The sequence below is a fragment of the Nomascus leucogenys genome, chromosome 8 (genome assembly GCF_006542625.1).
Source record: "Nomascus leucogenys isolate Asia chromosome 8, Asia_NLE_v1, whole genome shotgun sequence".
Lineage (NCBI taxonomy): Eukaryota > Metazoa > Chordata > Mammalia > Primates > Hylobatidae > Nomascus > Nomascus leucogenys.
The window spans coordinates 96,202,363-96,222,518 of NC_044388.1; the positions used below are offsets into that span (position 1 = coordinate 96,202,363).

Genomic DNA, 20,156 nt, shown 5'->3' on the forward strand with positions numbered 1-20,156 from the left:
TCAATAACAGCTTACCTGTTTTGAGTGCTTACCACATGTTAAAAACTTTGCACACATTGTCTCATTTACTCTTCACAATAATCCTATGAGGTTGGTACAATTATTACCTTCATTTTTTAAATGGGGATTAGACCCCATTAAAAATGGCAAGACATGAACAGACACTTCCCAAAAGAAAACATACAAGCAGCCAACAAAAAATATGAAAAAAAATGCTCATCATCACTAATCATCAGAGAAATGCGAATTAAAACCACAGTGAGATACCATCTCATCTCACACCAGTCATAATGATAATTATTAAAAAGTCAAAAAACAACAGATGTTGGAGTGGCTGTAGAGAAAAGGGAATGCTTATACACTGCTGATGGGAAAATTAATTGGTTCAGCCACCATAGAAAGTGGTTTGGAAATTCCTAAAAGAACTTAAAACAGAACTACCATTAGACCCAGCAATCCCATTACTTGATATATATCCCAAAAAATCCCAAATCTTTCTACCAAAAAGACACACGCACTCACATGTTCATCGTTGCACTATTCACAATAGCAAAAACATGGAATCAACCCAGGTGCCCATCAACAGTGGACTGGATAAAGAAAATGTGGTACCTACAAGCCACGGAATACTACGCACCATAAAAAAGAACAAAATCATGTTCTTTGCAGCAGTATGGATGCAGCTGGAGGTCGTTATCCTAAGCAAGTTAATGCAAGAGCAGAAATCAAATATCACATGTCCTCATTTAGAAGTGAGAGCTAAACATTGGGTACTCACGGACAGAAAGATGGCAACAATAGACACTGGGGACTATTTGGGGGGCAAGGATTAAAAAGCTAACTGATAGGCACTATGCTCACTTACTGAGGGGCGGGATTATTTGTATCCAAAACCTCAGCATCTATGCAATATATTAATATCATGTAACAAACTTGCACACATGTACCCCCTGAATCTAAGATATAAGGTGAAATTATAAAAGTAAAATAAAATGGGGCTTAGAAAGTTTGAAAAATTTGCACAAATCACACAGCTAGTATATGGGGAAGCCAAGGTTCAAATTAATAATCAGTTAAGTAAAGACCAAGATCAGAAAGATAAGCAGACAGAGTCAGCAATAAAAAGGTTGAAAGACTAACGAGAGGTACAAGCAAGTGACTGGGTTGATTCAGAACTAAGTCTGTAGCAGCTGGGCTGGTGCCAGGACAGTCCTTTAGTTTGTGCCCTTATGTGCCTCATGGGGGCTAAAAGAATGACCCAAGGATGATGGAACAGAGATGTTTAACAAGAAAATAGAAGTCTGAAGGTGTACCACAAGAGATGTTTTCAAATAAGAAAAGCCACTGGAAAGGGAAATTGATGTTCAATGTGACTCCAGGGGACAGATATAGGTCATTTAGGTGGAAGTTCAGAAAGAGGTCAATGTAAGGAAGAACTAGGTAGGAGTTCCAGGTACTAAATCATAAATAGAATGCCCGGGGTGGGCAAGGAGCTTCCCTAGAAGTGCTCCAGCAGATTCTGGAGGACCACGTGCCAAGCATATTGTAGACATTTCTGAGTTGGACTAGCAGCCAAATGATTTACCTTGCGAGACCTCTTCCGGCTCATAGTCTGAGCTTCCAAGAAAACAATTGCATAGATGGATGCACAGCCAAAACCTTGCTGATTGGGGAACTGTCACCTGGTTCATTTCTGTTGCCATGGCAGGAAACAAAGAAAATCTACAACAAAGCTCTATTTTTTCAAACAAAGAAATGAGTGAATAATTAATTATAATTCCAATGATTGAAGGTGCTCAATAAAGTTGCTCATCATTATGGTCCTCAACAGACAGCATGGCCATCATTAACCCTCACTTGGGTTGATCATGTTCAGAGACACTTCTCAAGCCCCTACTTAGCCTTAACCAAACTCTACTTCCTGACTTAACCTTCTTTCCTTTCCTTCCCTGCTGCACCTGGCTTCTCCAAAACTCATTCTTCTTGCAACTGAAAGCTGCATTTATTTTTTTCTGGCAGCCCCTTTCTCTCCTGGTTCTCTGCTGTGTCTCCTTCTTTTCCTTCTTGGGGTTCTTCAATGGCCACCGTCTCTGTTGTCCTCTTACATGTTGGTAAATCCTAAAACTCCACCCCTACCTTCCTTTCTTACCAATCCTCACACCTCCCATGGGTAATCTCAGCCACCCCAATGGGGTTTTAGCCACCCAAAATGCTAGCAACTCTTAAATCTCAGACTCTAGCCCAGATGACTCTGCTGAGCAAAAACATGTATGTCTAACTGCTGCTGGGCATCTCCACCAGAATGTCTCCCAGGCATCTCTTCTTCATCCTCTGCAAAATTTACCCTTTACCTTTCACCAAAATCTGTTCTTCTTTTTAATAGCATCAAACGGTGTCATTGGGTATCCTCCTTTCCCTTCCTGGGCTTCAGTTTTTCCATCTGTAAAATAAGGAAGTGGAAGTGATTTATTTCTAAAGCCCCTTTCTTTCAATTATGACATCTTGAGATTTACCTTAAGATCCCAGAACTTTAAATGATGCTGTGTTCTATTGGCTTGGAAAACAATATAATAACAAAACAATACTAATAATAGCTGAACTTTATTGAGCATTTACATGTGCTAGAAATGTTTGTAATCATTACCTATAGGTCATCTCCATGAGGTGGTCCCACCACCATCATCTTCATTTTGAAGATAAAGAAACGAAGGCTAAGGGAGGTTAGGGGATCTGGCCAAAGACACACAGCTGGGGAGTGGCCACGCTAAGAGTCAAACCTTCATGGTCTTACTCACATTCCTGGGCTCTAGACCTAGGTAAGAGTCTTGAGTTTCTGTCTTGGCTCCAGATTGTGTTAACTCTGTGTCCTTGGGCAAATCTTTTGCTCTTTTATGGCTTCGTTTCTCTTTCTCTGTCTTTCAGAGTAATACTAGCAGCTAATGTTAACTCTTGCAGACTTGCAAGATTAAATGAAATAACACTGTGAGTTACAATCTAAGGATGTTTCTACCCATATTCCTTTGTTCTCCATGGTGCTTAGCCCTTCTCACCCAGGCAGAAAGGTGGCTACTCTCCCAGGCATTCATTGATGCAGGGAAGGGATATCAGCTAAGAATTCAGAGAAAAGACTTGAAAGCTTAGACCTTATGGGAGCTAGGATATTAATATTGATTTGAGGAAAACAATGTGGAGTCAAAACAAGGCTTCCTGTCCTCCAAGCAGAAGAAAAGATTCCTCAGAAGCAAAGAGTAAGTAGATGTTGGGGCTTTCAGAGAAGGAGTTCCCATCCTCCCCAGCAACACACATCTCTGTGTGTGGTAGATTGGAGGGAGGGTGACAGATGTTCTAGATAGACTCAGGAATGTGAAAGCAAAGGGGGCTTCTGTCCCCAACCACAGCTCAGAAATCTTCTCTGTAGAAGTAGCTGAGTCTCAGATCTAGGCAGAAGATCCTGAGACTACCTCCCAGCATTCATGCTCCCAGGACAGTTCAGGCACCACAGAAAGATCCTGGGGGCTAGAGCAGTGGGGACACAACTGAGGGCGTTAGAGGATGCCTTGCAATCAGGGTAAAGGAGAACCCAGCAGCAACCCACAGGCTGAGAACCAGGATGTCCCAGCAGCTGGCACCATGGATAGATAACATACTTGATACTACATGGCATACGCTCTCCCAGTACCCAAATGCCTCAATTTCCTATAAGACCCCTGGAACTGGCCAGGATCACACCCGGGATTCCAGAGCTTTGGGAGGCCAAGGTGGGAGGATCACTTGAGCCCAGGAGTTCAAGACCAGCCTGGGCAACAAAGCAAGACCCCATCTCTACAAAAATAAAAATTAGCCAGTAATGTAGTTTGGATCTGTGTCCCCACCCAAATCTCATGTTGAATTGTAATCCCCAATTTTGAAGGTAGAGCCTGGTGGGAGGTGATTGGATCATGGTGGTGGAGTTCTCATGAATGGTTTAGTATCATCCCCCTTGGTACTGTACAGTGAGTGAATTCTCGCAAGATCTGCTTGTTTGAAAGTGTATAACATTGGCCAGGCGCGGTGGCTCACGCCTGTAATCCCAGCACTTTGAGAGGCTGAGGTGGGTGGATCACGAGGTCAGGAGATCGAGACCATCCTAGCTAACACAGTGAAACCCCGTCTCTATTAAAAATACAAAAAATTAGCCGGGCGAGGTGGCGGGCGCCTGTGGTCCCAGCTACTCGGGAGCCTGAGGCAGGAGAATGGCGTGAACCCCGGGGGGCAGAGCCTGCAGATCACACCACTGCACTCCAGCCTGGGCGATAGTGAGACTCCGTTTCAAAAAAAAAAAAAAAAAAGAAAGTGTATAACATCTTCCCTCTCTCTCTCTTCCTTCTGCTCCAGCCATGTAAGATGTGCCTGATTCCTCTTTGCCTTCCACCATGATTGTAAGTCTCCTGAGGCCTCCCCAGAAGCAGAAGCCACTATGCTGCTTGTACAGCCTTCAGAATCATGAACCTCTTTTTAATAAATTACTCAGTCTCAGATATTTCTTTATAGCAGTATGAGAACAAACTAATACAGAAAATTGGTACTGAGGAGTGTGGCATTGCTATAAAGATATCTGAAAATGTGGCAGCAACTTTGGAACTGGGTAACAGGCACAGATTGGAAGAGTGTAGAGGGCTCAGAAGAAGACAGGAAGATGAGGGAAATTTTGGAGCTTCCTAGAGACTTGTTAAATGGTTGTGGCCAAAATGCTGATAGTAACAGGGACAGTGAAGGCCAGGCTGATGAGATCTCAGATGGAGATGAGGAACTTACTGGGAACTGGAGCAAACATCACTTTTGTTACACTTTAGCAAAGAACTTTGAGGCATTGTGCCCCTGCCCAAGGAATCTGTGGAACTTTGAACTTGAGAGTGATGATTTAGGGTATCTGGTGGAAGAAATTTCTAAGCAGCAAAGTGTTCAAGATTTGGCTGGCTGCTTCTAACAACCTATGCTTATGTGTGAGCAAATAAATGATCTGAAAATGGAACTTATATTTAAAAGGGAAGCAGAGCATAAATGTTTGGAAAATCTGCAGCACAGCCATGTGGTAGAAAAGAAAAGCCCATTTTCAGGGGAGCAATTCAAGCAGGCTGCAGAAATTTGCATAACTTAAAGGAAAGCAAATGTTGATAGCCAAGACAATGGGAGAAAGCCCTTGGTGGCATTCCAGAGACTTTCATGCAGCCCCTCCCATCACAAGCCCAGAGGCCTAGGAGGACTGAATGGCTTTGTGGGCCACGTTCAGAGCTCCACTGCCCTGTACAGCCTCAGGACACTGTTCTGCATCCTGGCCTCTCCATGTCCAGCTGTGGCTCAAATGAGCCAAGGTACATCTCGGGCAACTGCTCCAGAGAGAGCAAGCTGTAAGCCACTGCAGCTTCCACATGGTGTTAAGCCTGCAAGTGCACATAATGCAAGAGTTGAGGCTTGGGGTCCTCCAGCTAGATTTCAGAGAAAGTATGGAAAAGCCTGGATGTCCAGGCAGAAGCCTGCTGCAGGGGAGGGTCCCTCATGGAGCACCTCTACTAGGGCAGTGTGGATCATAAATGTGGAATTGGAGCTCCCATACAGAGTTCTCACTGGGGCACTGCCTAGTGGAACTGTGAGAAGACAGCCATCATCCTCCAGACCTCAGAATGGTAGATCTACCAACTGCTTTCACCCTGCACCTGGAAAAGCCACAGGCACTCAGTGCCAGCCTTTGGAAGCAGTAGCAGGGACTGAACCCTGCAAAGCCACAGGCACAGGGCTGCCCAAGGCCTTGGGAGCCCACCCCTCACACCAGTGTGTCCTGGATGTGGGACATAGAGTCAAATGAGATTATTTTGGAACTTTAAGGTTTAATGAATGTCCTGCTGGGTTTTAGACTTGCATGGAGCCTTAGCCCCTTTCTTCTGGCTGACTTCTCCCTTTTGGAATGGAAGTATAATATGCCTATAACCCCACTGTATCTTGGAAGTAACTAATTTGTTTTCGATTTTACAGGCTCATAAGTGAAAGTGACTAGCCTTGTCTCAAAGAGACTTGGGACTTTGGACTTTTGAGTAACGCTAGAATGAGTTAAGACTTTGGAGGACTGTTGGGAAGGTATGATTGTATTTTAAAATGTGAGAAGGACATGAGATTTGGGAGGGATCGGGGTAGAATGACATGATTTGAACCTGTGTCCCTACCCAAACCTCATGTTGAATTGTAATCCCCAGTTTTGGAGGTGGGCCTGATGGGAGGTGATTGGATCATGGGGGAAGAGTTTATACAAATGGTTTAGTATCATATCCCTTGGTACTGTATAGTGAGTGAGTTCTCACTAGATCTGATTGTTTTAAAGTGTGTGGCATCTTTCCCCCCTCTCTCTCTCCTGCTCTGGTCACATAAGACAATCTTGCTTGACCTTTGCTTTCTGCCACGATTGAAAGTTTCCTGAGGCCTTCCCAGTAGCAGAAGCTGCCATTCTTCCCTGTACAGCCTGCAGAACATGAGCCAATTAGACCTCTTTTATTTATAAATTACCCAGTCTCAGGTATTTCTTCATAGTAGTGCAAAAATGGACTAATACAGCTGGGCACAGAGCTGCATGCTTATAGTCCCAGCTACTCAGGAGGCTGAGATAAGAGGATCGCTTGAATCCTAGAGTTCTAGGCTGTAATCAACTATGATCATGCCACTGCACCAGCCTGGACCACAGAGTGAGACCCTGTCTCTAAAACATTTAAATTTACATTTTAAAAAGACCCCTGGAACTTAGACATATTCTGAGGCAAGGTAGGACCCAAATGAACTGAGATTAGATTTCTCCTGTTTAGCAAACTGGGGGCTCAAAATGATAAGGAAAAGGAAAGGGAGTTTTATTTTAGTTCTTGTTCATCTGGGTTTATAGACTGAAACCACAGCTATTGCATATGTGAAGCACTTAGCCCAGTGCCTGGCATAAAGTAGACACTTGATGAATGAGAACTGGTTCTCTTACCACCTCCTGGAAGAACCTCCTCTCCACACAGGCTCTCTCCTGTCCCAACCCTTCATGTCCAGTTGATATCTGTGCTCCCTAGAAGAGAAACAAAATGGAGAGATGAAGTAGATTTGCTCACTACTCTTTGCACCCACCATGATCTTTTATCTAACTCCAGGTAAAGAAATCACTTTCCTCTCCTCCTGAGTGCAAATGTTTATTGATACTACTGTGAAAATTAAATGCTTTGCTGAAGATTACTCTTTAACCCTGGAATTCAAGTTGGTATGTGTCTGCTTCTTCATTAGTTAATCAGTTCATTTATTTAGTAACAGCCAGATTCTATGAAACACAGCAATGAGAAGGAAAATCCTTTACATTCACACTTCTCAAGCTTTAATATGCCCACACATCATCTGTGGATCTTGTTAAAACAGAGATTCTGATCCAAAGTATAGAAAAAGGGCCTGAGTTCTACATATCTAATACACTCCCAGGTGATACTAATCTTGCTGACCCATGGACCACACCTAGAGGATCTAGAGTCAGACACATTGGGTTCAAATCCCAACTCTAGCTGCGTGACTTTAAGCAACTTAAATAACCTCTCTGAGCCCTCCTGTCATCTTTTATTAAATAGGACTATATATAACTTCTTTTTTTTTTTTTTTTTTTTTTTTTTTTTTGAGACGGAGTCTCGCTCTGTCGCCCAGGCTGGAGTGCAGTGGCGCGATCTCGGCTCACTGCAAGCTCCGCCTCCCGGGTTCACGCCATTCTCCTGCCTCAGCCTCTCCAAGTAGCTGGGACTACAGGCGCCTGCCACCACGCCCGGCTAATTTTTTGTATTTTTAGTAGAGACAGGGTTTCACCGTGGTCTCGATCTCCTGACCTCGTGATCCGCCCGCCTCGGCCTCCCAAAGTGCTGGGATTACAAGCGTGAGCCACCGCGCCCGGCCAATAACTTCTTACTGAGAGTTTGTATAGGTGAAGATCAAAGATTCAACAGAGCCCTGGCATGTCTTGGCCATTCTGCAAGCAGCAGTGTGAATTATTAGGATAGTGTGGCCCCATTTATGCTAAATGTGGGGATACACCTTTCTACTAGAGCCTTAGGATCCCTCTTGTCCTGACATTCTGCTATTCTGGGAGAACCGAATAGCTCTGGAATGAACAAAACTGTCACTGCCTATATGGAACGGCAGCATCTTATCTCTACTATCAGAGTGTGGTCATCATTCCAGACCAGCTATGGGGCATCTTGCTCTTGAGATGGGCTGAGAATCAGGATGTCCCAGCAGCCAGCAGCATGGATAGATGATGACATACCTGGTACTAAATGCCCACCTAGTCCCCAAATGTCTCAATGTCCTGCAAGACCCCTGGAACTGGCTAGGCATGGTGGTTCACACCTGAATCCCAGCACTTTCAGAGACCAAGGTGGGAGGATCACCTGAGCTCAGGAGTTCGAGGGCAACCTGGGCAACACAGCAAGATCCCATCTCTACAAAAATAAAAATTAGCTAGGCATAATGGTGCATGCCTGTAGATCTTGCCCATTGCTGAGGCTGCAGCCTCTTTCCACTCCCCTCTTCTGGGATATTGATCCCCAGCCAGCTGTAGATGCATCTTTATTATTCGTGTGCCATAATCAGCACAGATATTAGGGCAATTCCCTGGCCTGGATCTATTTGTCCCCCCATGCTAGCCTGAATCTCTCTCTGAGGTCCCCAGAGTCAGTGACAGCTTTGCAGGACCCAACTCTGGAAATAAAATTTCAGTTACATCTACTGGAAATTAGATTAGATTTTATTACTGGAAGGAAAAAGGAAAGATGACAACAACCAAAGGCTGAGAGGGAAAAGACATGTGTACATCAACACACAAATATGAAATGAAAAGCCATTTTGCAGCCTCACTCACCAACCCAAAGGAGCCAAAGAGCATCTGTCCTGCTTGGGGCGACTAGGAGGCTGCCTCAGCTCCAGCGATGGCCGTGTTGAAATGGAGGTGGCTCTCACCTCTGAGAGGCAAGGCAAGGCTCTGAAAATATGGTGGTTCTCAAGGCGACAATCAGGGCTCACTCAAATCCAGGTTCTCCCACTCCTGAGCTGCATGGACGTGGAGACACGACTTCCCCACTACTGTGAGTCTTCACATTCTCACCTGCATTATGGGATGATGCTAATATCAGTACATAGCTCAGAGGAGAGTGAGATGAAACAGTAAGTGATGTTCTGTACATTCCCCCAAAGAGGCATAAACTGGGTGATCAGAATAAGAAATACACAACTCATGCTAAGAACTGTGTTTTATATCATAGCCCTGTACATGTACATGCATACATAAATAGACAAAAATATTAAGTATTACAAAATAAGTCGTGTCAATAATTGCAACCACATATAGCATTTCTTATGTTCTAGGCTCTATTCTAAACCCTTAATAAATATTAATTCATCCTCATGAAGTAACTACTATTATTATGCCCATTTTATAGGTGAAGGAAGTGAGACCCAAATTCCCTTGAGTAACTTGCCTGTGGTCCCACAGCCAGAAAATGGCAAGGCCAGGATTCAAAACTGGCTAGTCGGCCTCATCCACTGTGCTACCACATCTGGTAATTCCTCTTCTATTCTAGTCAGAGATCCCCTCCACTGATTTCACGACCACTAAAAAAATCCCAATCTGAAATTTGAAAAATGCAGCTCTAATATGTCCTCTAACTTTGGAATTTCTTCTTTGGAGAAATGTTTATTCAAGTCTTCTGTGTATTTTTTAACTGGTTTTATTGTTGTTGAACTATAGGAGCTCTTTACCTATTCTGAGTATTAATTGCTCATCACATATATGATTTGTAAATATTTACTCCATTCTGCTTTTCACTCTGTTGATAGTGTCTTTTGATCCACATGTTTTTAATTTGATGAAGTATAATTTGTCTATTTTTTCTTTTGTTATATGTGCATTCATTGTCATATCCAAGAAATCATTGTTAAATCCAATGTCATGAATATTTTCCTCTATATTTTCTTCCAAGAGTTCTATAGTTTTAGTTCTTATATTTAGGCCTTTCACCTATTCTGGGTTAATTTTTGTATATAATGCAAAGTACAGTTTCAGCTGCCTTCTTTTGCATGTGGATATCAATTTTCCCAGTATCATTTGTTGAAAAGACTGTCCTTTCCCCATTGAATGGTCTTGGCATCCTTGTTGCCAAAATCATTTGGCCATGTATGTGAGTGTTTATTTCTGGGCCCTCTATCTTATTCCATTGGTCTGTATGTCTTTCTTTATGCCTTTACCACACAGTTTTTATTATTATAGCTTTGTCATAAGTTATGAAATCTGGAAGTGTGAGTTCTCTGACTTTGTTCTTTTTCAAGATTGGTTGGCTATTTGGGGTCCCTAGTGATTCCATACGAATTTTAGGATGGATTTTTTCACTTCTGCAAAACACGTCATTGGGGTTTTGATAGAAATTGTACTGAACCTGTAGGTCGCTTTGGGCAGTATTGGCATCTTCACAATATTAAGGCTTATAATCCACAAACAGGGGTTTATTTCCATTTTTGGTGTCTTCTTTCATTACTTTCAGCAACATTTTGTAGATTTCAATGTACAAGTCTTTTACTTCTTGGTTAAATTTATTCCTATATATTTTACTCCTTTTGATGCTATTATAAATAAAATTGTTTTCTTAATTTCCTTTTCAGATTTTTCATTGTTAGTGTATAGGAACAGAGCTGATTTTTGTGTGTTGGTTTTCTATCCTGGAGCTTTGATAAATTTGCTTATTTGTTCTAACAGGCTGTTTGTGGAAACTTTAGGTTCTACATATAAGATTATGTCGTTGGAGAACAGATAATTTTACTTCTTCCTTTCCAATGTGAATGACTTCTTTTCTGTCTTTTTTTTTCTTCAATTATTTAAGGCTGGAATGTCCAGTACTATATTGAATAGAAGTGGGTGAGTGTTCCTGATCTTAGAGGAAAGGCTTCCAGTCTTTCACCATTGAGTATGACACTATATGTGGGATGATAAGGATGTATTAGAAACAAGTGCATTTCAAAAAACTGTTGATAAAGTTTGGCTGTGTCCCCACTCAAATCTCATCTTGCACTGTAGTTTCCATAATCCGCATATGTCATGGGAGGGATCTGATGGGAGGTAATTGAATCATGGGGGTGGTTACCCCAATGCCGTTCTCGTGATAGTGAGTGAGTTCTCATGAGATCTGATGGTTTTATAAGGGGCTTTTCCCCCTTTGCTCAGCACTTCTCTCTGCTGCCATGTGAAGAAGGACATGTTTGCTTCCCTTTCCATCATGATTGTCCGTTTCCTGAGGCCTCTTCAGCCATGCAGAACTGTGAGTCCATTAAACCTCTTTTCTTTATAAATTACCCAGTCTCAGGTATGTTTTCATAGCAGCATGAACAAACGAATACAACTGTTTTTAGTGATAATAATGAAAGCCCCTATGTGTCAGGATAGAGTTGACTGTTTCCATTCATCAAATTATAGAATCCTCACAGTGACCTGTGAGAGAGGAATTTGAATCCCCTTAGCACCAATGCAAGGCTCAGAGAAATGTAGTGACTTCCCCAGGCTCACAGTGACAGCAAATGGTTGTGCTAATATTCAAGCCCAGGGCTGGGTGTGGCAGCTCACACCTGTAATCCCAACACTTTGGGAGGCCAAGGTGGGTGAATCACTTGAGCTCAGGAGTTCAAGGTCAGCCTGGGCAACATAGCAAAACTCCACCTCTACAAGGATTACAAAAATTAGCCAGGCATGGTGGAGCATGCCTAGAGTCCCAGCTACTTGGAGTCTGATGTGGGAGGATCGCTTGAGCCTGGGGGCTTGAGGTTGCAGTGAGCAATGATTGCACCACTGCACTCAAGCCTCTGTAACAAAATGAGACTCTGTCTCAAAAAATATAAGTACATAAGTATTAATCAAACTCAGAACTACTAGTTCCAACATGCTAGAACTCTCAAATTTCCTCAGCTTAGTAGATATGAGTCCTATAACCCTCCTTGTTAGAGGACAGTCTTCTCATCCTTGGAGCCTGAAAGGCAAAGATTCTGTCTTTCTCATCAAAGACCTGGCCTTGAGTGGCCCTGGCTCCATCACTCTCTGATGGGGTAACTGGACAAGTCACTGAAATTTTCTGAGTCAATGTCCTCAGCTACAAATCAGGAATCATAATAAAAGCCACACATAAGTTTCCTCAGGGCAAAGGGATTTCCCAGGATATAGAACTTTCAGTGCTAAATGCCAAAGTCCCAGGCAAACCTGGTCAAGTTTGGTTTGTCACCAGACATGATGGTTAATACGACCAATCATTCCATTGTTCATTCTTTCAACAAATATTGATTGAGTGTCCATTGTATGCCAGGCAGTGTTCTTGATGCTGGAGATATAGGGGGAAAAAAGAAAAAAAATTTGGCCTTCATGGAGTTTATATCCTAGCTAGGGCAGAACAGCACAAATAAAGAAGTAAGATATTTAGTATGTCAAGTAATGATAAATACAATGAAGAAAAAAAGAAGCAACAAATTATTCAAATAGCCCTAAACTGGAAGCCACCCAAAGTATCCATCAGCAGAACAGTGAATAAACTGAGATCTATTCATGCAATGGAATAGTGCAATGCCACAAAAACAATGAATTACTGATACACAAAATGTGGATGAATCTCAGACATTATGCAGAGAAAAACAAAACAGTACATGCTGGAAGTGTCCATTTACATGAAGTTCAAAAACAGGCAAAACTAAGAAATGGTGATTATAGTCAGAAGAATAATTACCTGAGGGTGATGCTAACTGGAAAGGGCCTAAGGAAACTTTTGGGGCACTGCAAATATTCAGCGTCTTGGCCTGGATGGTGATCAGATGGAGAACACATAGGTAAACATTCATTTAAGTGGATACTTGACATAGATCCAATAAGTGCACTTTATCATGCATTAGCTGTACCTCAATTATGAAAAAAAATCTTAAATGGATAAATAAATCAACAAAGGTGAAACAGAGGCATGAAAGAGGTAGAATTAGGTTGGCATAGTTCATAGCGTGGAAGAAGAATTCACTACATGCTAGGTACATTTTATTATTATCTGGTGACTGTGAGGAGCCTATGGCCTATGCTTCAAAGAGCAGAAGCCCCTCTGTTGGCTCTTTGGGTTTCCCTCAGCTAAGCTCAGGACCCTGGTACATCTCCAGGAGCTCTTTGGGAAGGCTGTGCTTTAAATGCCTTAACACTGGTTTCTAAACCCAGCTCAACAACAGGCCTGGAAAGTTTCTGGCAGGACCATACTGGTTTGCTCTGCACAGTACATCCTAATCCCATGCCCCTGAGATTGTAGTGACAAAGATTTATAACATTTTCCTGTGCAATGGGATTGAATTATCCCAGGGATAATGGAAAGGTATTTTTCATCTTTAGGGTGTTAATGAATATAAATGGGATTTAAAGCCCATTTCTCTGCTTTTTATTCCCTCTGGGAAGTGAGATCATAGAAAACTTACTGTAGCAAAAGGAGAGTGAGAGACCCTTCATTCAACCCTCCCACCCAGAACACCCCCAAGAATGAGAAAGACTTCAAGAACCCCAATGCCTTCCCCTCCTTCCCAAATGGTCAAAAACTCCTCCAAGTAAAAAGTAATTGATCCATCATGTTACAAGTATTTTTAGCTACAAGGAATTGCTAACCAGCAAACTTCGAATGAACCAGGACCCAGGGAAGTCAAGATGTAAACCTCTTTTCTAGTTGGAATACTCTCTCTGCCCATGGCTTTCTTCTGGGAAGTAGAGAAGGTGTTGTCTTGGTCCGTATTAGTCCACATCTCTTAGGGAATAATTCTATCATCTCCCCACCTCTAATGCTCTATTCTATGCTGGAATAATTATAGGACCCAGAAAGGTCTTCTTCCCCTCTGGTCATTCATATGTTATTCTTTGTGCCTAGAATATGTCTCTCTTCTCTTAGCCAGGAAGAGTTGGGATTGGCTAAAAAAGGGGTCATCAGGGACAAAGACAAAATGGCATATATACACAATGGAGTACTAGAAGAAAATCCTGTCATAAGCGACAACATGGATGAACCTGCTAAGTGACATAAGCCAGGCACAGAAAGATGAATACCACATGGCCTCACTTATAATCGCAATCTAAAAAAGTCAGACTCATAGAAGCAGAGAGTAGGATCATGGTCACAGAGGCTGGGGGGTGTAGGGATTGGGAAGATGTTAGTCAAAGGGTACAAAGTTTCATTTAGATGGAGGAATCAATTCAAGAGATCTCTGTACAACGTGGTGACTACAGTTAATAACAATGTATTGTATATTGAAAATTGCTAAGGTAATAGATTTTAAGCATTCTCATCATAGAAAATTATAAATATGAGAGGTAATGCATATTATAATTAGCTTGATTTGGCCATTCCACAATGTATACATGTATCAAAACATCATGTTAAGCACCATGTTTGTCAATGACAATAAATTTAAAGAGGCATCAGTAAGGATCCCTTTGGAGATGGAACTGTTCTACATCTGACTATGTAAAAGTCAATATTCTACTTGTGATCTTTTCCTAATATATTACAAAATGGTACCATTGGGGGAAACTGGGTAAAGAATGCACAGGATCTCTCTGTATTATTTCTTATAACTTTATGTGAATCTATAACCATCTCAAATTGAGACCTTTAATTTAAAAGAAAAATCTCCTTGGACAGTCTAACATGCAATCAGAGTTCAGAATGATTACTACAGCTCAACACTAGCCAAGAGAAATTTCTGTGGTGATGGAACTGTTTTCTGTCTTCTTTATAATACAGTAACCACTGGCTGCGTGCAGCTATTGAGCTCTTGAAGGATAACTGGTAGGATTGAGGACCTAAATTTTTAATGCTGATTAATTTAAATTTAAATGGCCACGTGTGGTATATTAATTTTCCATGGCTGCCTTAACAAAGTACCACTCACTAGATGGCTGACACAACAGAAATGTATTGTCTCCCAGTTCTGGAGGCTCGAAGTTCAAGATCAAAGTGTTGGTAGGGCATCTTCCTTCTGAGTTCTATGAGAGACAGTCCGTTCCATGCCTCTCACCTAACTTCTGGTGAGTTGCTGGCAATCTTCAGCATTCCTTGGCTTGTTGAAACATTACCCTGATCTATGTCTTCATCTTCACATGATGTTCTGTGTGTGTGTCTGTCTCCAAATTTCCCTGTTTTATAAGGATACCAGTCCTATGGGACTGCAAATAAAGTCATATTCCGAGGAAGTGGAGGTTAGGACTTCAACATATGGATTTTGGGAGAAGAGAATTCAACCTATAACTTGTGACTTGTGGCTACCATATTGGACAGTGCAGGTCTAGCTGATCCCCTTCCTCAGTTCTGGTGCCTTAACTACAGACAGGTCACCCTGATAACAACTCCTAGCTACCTTCAATCACTGTCCCTTGTTTCAGCAAATATTTATTGAACAATTACTATGAGTCAGACACAGTGCAAGGATCTGAGAAAGAGTAAATGTAACACAGCCCTGCTCTCTCAAAACCTGCAGCCTCCTGGGGTATACCAGATAAGAGGTCAACCTTTTTTATGTCAAGTTACACATAGTTAATTACTGAATCTGCAGAACCCACTACAGTAAACAGAAGAGGCTACTTGTGGCTGAAGGAAGCAGATGGACCCAGGGCCCACCTGGCCACTCCAAGGGCTAAGGAACCCAGTATCTCGGCCTCCTGTTATCCATTCAGAGCCTGCTGGTTGACATGCTCTAAGGGAGCCAGTCAGTTGCTACAAAGTGAGAGCAGTGCTGGGTTGCAGGGGTGTCAGAGAAGCCCAGGAAACTGAAATAGGACAGAAGAGGAGCCCCACCTTAGCTTTCACAGGAGACTCAAAGTCTTTACTGGATGGAGGAGAAGGGATTTGTGGTAGTTATTAATTTGTCATTAGTATTATTTAACAATACCCTATTCCCCTCTCTTTCTAAATACCAGAAACAGCACTTCCCTATACACTTTGAAATAGTTTACCAGTTAGCTTTTGCTGTGTAACAAACCATTCCAAAACACAGTAGCCTAACAACAACCATTCATTAATCTGTGAATTGGCGGTTTGGGCTGGTCTCACCTACATTCTCACATGACTTCCACTGACTGGCAGGTTGATAGGGGATGGTGGGCTCTACAATATGGTTTCACACACCTGATGGCTGGTGCTGGCTGTTGGCTGGAGTGACTGTGGGCCATAGGTCTCTGGCAGTCTAGACTGAGCTTATTTACATATTGTTGATTATGGGGTTTCCAGGAGTAGCAAGAGAGGGCAAGCTCTCTGTACAAGCACTTTTCACGTCTCTGCTTGCATTGAATTTGTTATTTTCCCATTGGCCAAAGCAAATCACAGAGCCACCCAGAGTCACTGTGGGTGGGGACTACCCAAAGGCACAGATACGGGGAGGAAATAACAAGTCACAGGCCATTGCTGCAGCCATCTACGACAGTTAGTGATGGATGGCTGTGTAGATTGCTCAGGTGAAATGTGACCAGAAGTGGTACATGTCACTTTTTGGCAAAAGTCTTTAGGAGCCAGTGAGCTACTCACCATATCCTCTTTTCTTGCCTCAGAGATTATAGAAGTCTTGTGTTTCTATATATCTGGGTTCCTATGTGGCTACAGTGAACAGAGACCTCCTGCCTACCCACATTAGACATGTCACAGAGTGAGAAGCAAGTTCTGTAAGCTAGAGAGATCTGGGGTATGTTTGTCACCACAGCATAAACTAGTCTATCCTGACTAATACATAATCCAATGCTGAGTCCTGAAGGATTACAAGAGTTAGCAACGTGAAGCGTAAGAAGAGAAAAAAGCATGTTGGACATAGATAATAACATATGCTAAATCATGGAAGCAAAAGAGAGCAAGAGCATGGTAAATTTAGGCAACTGGGAGGGAGTTTGATCTGGCTGGAGCATAAAAGGGGAGGAGTGAAGAATTCATCTCAGTTAGCTTGGGTTTCCATAGCAAAATACCATAGCGTAGGTGGCTTAACCAAGAGAAATGTTTTTTTTTTTTTTTTTTTACAATTCTGGAGGCTAGAAGTCTAAGATCAGAGTGCCAGCATGGTCATTTCTGATGAGGGCTCTCTTCCTGGCTTGCAAATAGTCACATTCTTGCTATGTCCTCAGATAGCTGAGAGGGAGAAAGAAACCTCTCTCTTCCTCTTCTTATAAGGTTATAAACCTGTCTGCTTAGGGCCCACACTTATGACATAATTAACCTTAATTACTCCCAAAATATCAGTCTCAAGATAGAGTCCCATTCAGGGTTAGAGCTTCAACATATGGATTTTAGGGGGAAATAATTCAGTCCAAAGCAGTAATGAAACATGAAGCTGGGAAGATTGAGAGGCCAGGTCATGGCAGGTCTTAGAGGTTGTGGTCAGCCCTTAAGATTTTATGCTGAGCAGAAGGGAAGCCTCTAACAGGTTTTAAGGCTATGGATGGTTCTGTTCTCTAGAAAGGTCACTCCAACTGCTGCCCTCACTTCTCACATTCAGTAGATTCTGAAGCAGCACCACTTTGTGGACCCCTGTATTAATCTGCCCTCAAGCTGCTGATAAGGACATACCAAAGACTGGGTAATTTATAAAGGAAAGAAGTTTAATTGATTCACAGTTTCACATGGCCAGGGAGGCCTCACAATCATGGTGGAAGACAAATAAGGAGCAAAGTCACATCTTACCTGGTGGCAGGCAAGAGAGAATGTGCCTGGGAGCTCCACTTTTTAAAACCATCAGATCCCATGAGATTTATTCACTATCATGAGAACAGCACAGGAAAGACCCTCCCTCATGATTCAATTACCTCCCACCAGGTCCCTCCCACAACACATAGGAATTATGAAAGTTACAATTCCAGATGAGATTTGGGTGGGGACACAGCCAAATTATATCAACCCCCATAGCTAGTCTGTAGCTTTAACATGATTTCTGGGTTCTACCTGTCTGTCCCAGTGACAGGCAGTCCCAGCTCTGCCTCAGTGGGTGGGGAAGTTTCAGAGTCCCTGCCAAGGGGCCTCTTCCTGCCTCCAAGCATGACCTCTCCAAGTAGAAGTCAGGCAAAAGCTCCATTCTCAATCCAGTGGAAAGTCACCTCTAATACGACCACCTTAAATTCCAGCTTTTCCTGCACTCTGTGACAGGCTGAGTCACTAGAATTCTGGAGAAGAAAAATCAGAGCATGCTTTTGCCTTGATTAGATAGTTATCCTGTAGGTGCCTTTATTATTAGACCTCAGTTCAAATCTTGGTGGCCGCACTTCAAGCTGGTTTTCTTGAGCAAGCTATTGCACATCACAGAGTCTCAGTTTCCTCATCTAAACATAACCATAAAAATAACAACGTAACAGGGCTGTTGGAAAAATTAACTCTAAGATAGATGTAGAATACAGAGTACAGTGCCTGCCTGTCACAGTATGCATTCTCAGCATGCAATCCACTATTATTATTATTACTGTTATTAACAACAAATCAAGACTTTTTACCAACCATTTCCCATGGATCCAGCTTTGTGTCAAACTAAAAGATACAAAGACATTAATCACTGTGGATAATGGAGAACTATTATCCAATTCTGTCTCCTCCTGCTGAAGTCTGGGTCAGTTTTGAAGCTTTGAGGCACATCATTGGTCCAGGGGAAGCTGCCAGAAATGAGTAAAAGGAATATGGGGCATGCATTAGTCCGTTTCTATGCTGCTGATAAAGACATACCCAAGACTGGTAAGAAAATGGGGTTTAATGGACTTACAGTTCCACACTGCTGGGGAGGCCTCACAATCATGGCAGAAGGCAAGGAGGAGCAAGTCACATCTTACATGGGGCAGCAGGCAAAAAGAAGAGAGAACTTGCTCAGGGAAACTCCCATTTTTAAAACCATCAGATCTTGTGAGACTTATTCACTATCATGAGAACAGCACAGGAAAGATCCACCCCCATAATTCAATCACCTCCAACTAGGTCCCTCCCGTGACAGTGGGAATTGTGGGAGTTACAATTCAAGATGAAGTTTGGGTAAGGACACAGCCAAGCCATATCATTCCACCACTGGCCCCTCCAAATCTCATGTCCTCACATTTCAAAACCAGTCATGCCTTCCCAACAGTCCCCCAAACTCTTAGCTCATTTCAGCATTAACTCAAAAGTCCACAGTCCAAAGTTTTATCTGAGACAAGGCAAGTCCCTTCCAACTATGAGCCTGTAAAATCAAAAGCGAGCTAGTTACTTCCTAGATACAATGAGGTGTTCAGGTATTGGGTAAATACAGCCATTCCAAATGGGAGAAATTGACCAAAATAAAAGGGCTACAGGTCCCAGGCAAGTCCAAAATCCAGCAGGGCAGTCAAATCTTAAAGCTCCAAAATGATCTCCTTTGACTCTGTGTCTCACATCCAGGTCACGCTGATGCAAGAGGTGGGTTCCCACAGCCTTGGGCAGCTCTGCCCCTGTAGCTTTGCAGGGTATAGCCCCACTCCTTCCTGCTTTCACAGGCTGGCATTGAGTGTCTGTGACTTTTCCAGGCACACAGTACAAGCTGTCAGTGAATCTACCATTCTGGGGTCTAGATGATGGTGACCCTTTTCTCACAGCTCCACTAGGTGATATCCCAGTAGGCACTCTGCATGGAGGCTCTGACCCACATTTCCCTTCTGAACTGCCCTGGCAGAGGTTCTCCATGAGGGCTCTGCCCTTGCAGCAAACTTCTGCCTGGACATCTAGCAGTTTCCTTACATCTTCTGAAATCTAAATGGAGGTTCTCAAACATCAATTCTTGACTTCTGTGTACTTGTAGCCTCAACACCACGTGGAAGCTGCCAAGGCTTGGGGTTTGCACCCTATGAATCCACAGCTCAAGCACTATATTTGTTCCTTTCAGTCACAGCTGGAGTGGCTGGGATGCAGGGCACCAAGTCCCTAGACTGAACACAGCTTGGAGACCCTCAGCCTGGCCCACAAAACCACTTTTTCCTCCTAGGCCTCCAGGCCTGTGATGGGAGGGGCTGCCATGAAGACAATGGAGACATTTTCCCCATTGTCTTGGTGATTAACATTTGGCTCCTTGTTACTTATGCAAAATTTCTGCAGCTGACTTGAATTTCTCCTCAGAAA

The 20,156-nt window shown here is 42.8% G+C and overlaps 1 long non-coding RNA gene across 1 annotated transcript; it reads right to left on the reverse strand.

The window, feature by feature from the left end:
- Positions 1–2,354: 2,354 nt before the first annotated feature.
- Positions 2,355–12,872, reverse strand: LOC115836289. Its single transcript, XR_004031236.1, has 5 exons — positions 12,786–12,872; positions 12,269–12,386; positions 8,894–9,136; positions 6,992–7,069; positions 2,355–2,440 (listed from the first exon to the last, which is right to left on the reverse strand). It is a non-coding gene; the product is annotated as an uncharacterized LOC115836289 (long non-coding RNA).
- Positions 12,873–20,156: the final 7,284 nt, after the last annotated feature.